This window comes from Tachyglossus aculeatus, chromosome X1 (assembly GCF_015852505.1).
Source record: "Tachyglossus aculeatus isolate mTacAcu1 chromosome X1, mTacAcu1.pri, whole genome shotgun sequence".
NCBI classification, from domain to species: Eukaryota; Metazoa; Chordata; class Mammalia; order Monotremata; family Tachyglossidae; genus Tachyglossus; species Tachyglossus aculeatus.
In genome coordinates, this window is record NC_052101.1 from 103023461 (window position 1) to 103027699 (window position 4239).

The 4239-nt window shown below is 42.7% G+C and overlaps 1 non-coding gene across 1 annotated transcript; it reads left to right on the forward strand.

Moving 5' to 3' along the window:
- The first annotated feature begins 949 nt into the window (after positions 1-949).
- LOC119920370 lies at positions 950-1100 on the forward strand. The gene has a single exon (XR_005448121.1). It is a non-coding gene; the product is annotated as a U12 minor spliceosomal RNA (small nuclear RNA).
- Positions 1101-4239: the final 3139 nt, after the last annotated feature.

Consider the following 4239-nt stretch of genomic DNA (forward strand, 5'->3'; position numbering starts at 1 on the left):
TAGATTTGAGAAATAAAAGGAGGGAGCATGAATGATTGAATGAATGAATATTTATTGAGCACTTATTGTGTGCAAAGCACTGTACTAAGCTCTTGGGAGAGTGCAATATAACAATAAACAGTGACATTCCCTGTCCACCGTGAGCTTACAGTCTAGAGATGCTTTGTCTTCGTAGTGCAAGATCATCTCTTGGATTTCCTCTAAACCACAGATGTGGCCAAAAGGAGTTCCTATGATTGAAATGGCTGCTGAGTGAGAAAATGTGAAGAACAGAGTTTCAAATGCCCAGTTCAGTTTGGAGCCAATGAGGATGAGGAGAGGTAGAAAGAAGCTCTAGAGAATTGGGAAGGAACAAGTCAATCAATGGTATTTATTGAGCGCTTACTGTGTGCAGAGTACTGTACTAAGCACTTGGGAGAATGCAACAGAGTTGGTAGACACATTCCCTGCCTGCCTAATTGCTCTCTGGTCTGGAACTCCCTTCCCCTTCATGTCTGACAGACCACCACTCTCCCCACCTTCAATCAATCAGTCATTCATTCAGTGATTTTTATTGAGTGCTTACAATGTACAGAGCAGTGGCTAGAGCGTGGGCCCGGGAGTCAGAAGGACCTGGGTTCTAATCCCAGCTCTGCCACATGTCTGCTGTATGACCTCAGGTGGTAGTAAGAATAATAATAATAGTTGTTAAGCACTAACTATGTGCCAGGCGCTGTACTAAGCACTGGGGTAGATACAGGATTGGACACAGCCCCTCTCCCACATCGTGCTCACAGTCTTAATCTCCATTTTATAGATGAGGGAAATGAGGCACAGAGAAGTAAAGTGACTTGCCCAAGGTCACACAGCAGACTCGTGGCAGAGATGGGATTAGAACCCAGGTCCTTCCGACTTTCAGGCCCATGCTCTATCCACTAAACTACACTGCTTCCACACAAGTCACTTACCTTCTCTGTAAATTTATGAGTAAGGAAAATAACCATTCGGGGTAACGCCTGAATCCTCACTTCGCATGTGAGAAGAATTTTTGAGCGGGTACAGGTTGTCCCTAAGGTGACCCGCTTACTTCGCGGAATGCCTGGGTGTCACAAATCTGCCCATTTCCCCCCTGCTTCTAGACTGTGAGCCCGTTGTTGGGTAGGGACCATCTGTATATGTTGCCAGCTTGTACTTCCCAAGCACTTAGTACAGTGCTCTGCACACAGTAAGCGCTCAATAAATACGATTGAATGAATGAATGAATGTGCCTCAGTTACCTCATCTATAAAATGGAGTTTAAGAGTGTGAGCCCTATGTGGGAGAGGGACTGTGTCCAACCCAATTACCTTGTATCTACCCCAGTGCTTAGAACAGTGCCTAGCACATAATAAGCATTTAACAAATACCACAATTATTATTGTTATTATTACTAGAGTACAATACAACAAAGTTAATAGGCATGTTCCCTGTGCATGATGAGCTTGCGTTTTAGAGGGGTTGTCAGACATCAATATAAAGGAGTAAATTACTGCTATGAACAACAATGTTGTGGGGCTAAGGATGGGGTGAGTATCAAGTTTCCCAAAGGTACAGATTCAAGTGCATAGATGACACTTCGGGAGCCGCAGGAAAGAGGGTTTAATCGTGGAAGGCCTCTTGGCGGAGATGTGACCTTCATAAGGCTTTGAAGCTGGGGAGAGTGTTCACCTGGCGTATGAGGGGGAGGGAGTTCCAGATGAGAGGGAGGACTTGGGAAAGAGGTCGGCAGCAAGACAGACAAGATGGGACACAGTGAGCAAGCTGGCGCTACAGGAGCAATGTGTGGACTGAGTTGCAGTAGGAAAACAAGGAGGTAAGGTTGGAGGAGGAAAGCTGACTTGACTGCTTTGAAGCCAATGGTAAAAAGTTTCTGTTTGATGTGGAGGTAGATGGGCAACCGTTGGAGGCTCTTGAGTTGATGGGGAGATGTGGACTGAAGTTTTTTTTTTTTTAGAAAAATGATCAGGGCAGCAGAATGAACTATGAACTGGACATGATTGGGGAGAGACAGGACACGGGGAGATTAGTGAGGAAGCAGATGCAGTAGTCAAGGCAGGATAGGAAAAGTGTTTGGATCAGTGTAGTAGCAGTTTGGATGGAGAGGAAAGCCTTCCTAAAATCACCATCTCCTCCAAGAGGCCTTCCTCAACTAATCCCTCATTTCCCCTACTCCCTCTCCCATCAGCATCACCTATACCTTTACCCTTTAAGCATTTGAAATTCACCCTACCCTCACACCACAGCCCCACAGCACATATGTAGGCATCTGCAATGTATCGCAATGCCCCTCTCCTCCTCGAGAATGTGGGCAGGTAACATGTCCACCAACTCTGTTGTATTGCATGGGAAGCAGTATTGCCTAGTGGATAGAGCAGGGGCTTGGGAGTCAGAAGGTCATGGGTTCTAATCCTGGCTCCACCACTTATCTGCTGTGTGACAGTACTCGGCACATAGTAAGCACTCGACAAATACCATTATTATTATTATTATTATTATTATTATTATTATTATTATTATTATTACTCTCCCAAGTGCTAAGCACAGTGCTCTGCACTCAATAAATGCCATTGATCAATTGATAAGAAGCCTAACTCAAAGAGCTTTGAGTTGTTGGGCTTCAGAAAAACAGAACTGGCTTACTAAAAGCCTAAGCCATACCATCCACATACCATGGGGTTGAAATGGCAAATGTGAGTAGAATTATTTATTTACAAAACTAAGGTTCCATTTTTTGCCTCAACACATATATATATATATATATATATATATATATATATATATATATATATATATATATATATAAGCAGGCGAGATCAGGGTTAGGATTACTGTTAAAGATGAAGTGGTCTCTAAGAAAAGAATTTCATGTGTAATTGTTTTGGGGCTTTTTTCTGGAAACTTTGTCTCCTCTCCTATTTCATTTGCCCATTCGGTGAAATTCATCCACTTCAAATTTGAAGGCCCCTCAAATGAATCAAGCGAAGGATAAATTCTTTCAAGGGATGCCTTAACATATCTCCAGCCAATTACCGACTTTCATTTTGTCACTGCCAGACTTTTTTTGAAAACCTGTAATTTTGTAGTGGGGGATTTGGACCATATCAGTAGATGAATCAAATTTAAACATTTGGGGTATTAGAACCTGCAAGCCATGAGATGTTTTGTTTTTTTCTAATCCCCCCCGTGATTTATTCTGACAGTTTGCAACTTGATGCAATGGATAATGGAAGTTTCCTGTCACAATAACTCAGTTTTAATGCATTGTCAGATCCATCGACTCAGTTATCCACTTCACTAAGGAAAAAATGACTCGGGTTTTGAAATTATTCCTTCTTTCAGAACACCCCATCACATTAACTGGTGGTTCCAAGCGTCAGTTCCCAGTCTGATTTATTTATGTATATGGGGAGAGAAAAATATTTATTTCTAATGCTGCTGGGGAGATTTCCAGACACCGCTGCTTCATCCACAGATGATGGCCCAGCTGCTCATTAGAATGATGGTCTATTATGGCAACTCACTTTGGGAAGCCCCACTGCTTCAGGAATCTGCATCACAGAATGATCGTGTTATTCTATTTGTTTTCAAGGTTGAATCAAAATCAACCGCTCAATTTTATAATAAAGCACCTCAATAAATCCTCTCAGGTAAATCCACTGAGTTTTCTCTTCGAGGTCAGAGTACTAGGCACTTGAAATTTATTTCACCTACAGTGCCTCTATCAGTGTTCTGCATACAGTGGACGTTCAATAAATGTTGACTGACTAAAGATGATTGGGTCCATTTAAGTAATACCACACAGAGCCTGTTCATTTCACAGATTATTCAATCTTGGTATTTGGTAAAGCTCAATGAGTTTCAGCTTTCAGCAACAGGTGTGGTTGAAAGCATACATGAGAATTGCAGGGTAGGAAAAGACAAAAACTAAAACTACAAAAGACCCGGGAAACAAAGGGGTGGTTTGCATACATTTTCCAGAAGCCATTGGAATATTCTAGAAGGAGTTTGCTTTCTTTGACTCAAGTGGAGAGCTTAACTGTCCTCTGGGCCACTCTGGAGCAGAGCTTTGGTTTCCTAAGCGATTAGGCCAAAGAAAAAAGCCCTCGCCACGTGCTAATTGGCCCCTGCTGCCAACTGTCAGTTTCCTGCCTAATCTGTGCCTGTCTGGGACCCTTTCAGAAGATGATTTCTATGTGATGAGGTGTCCCTCTCTGTGTAACC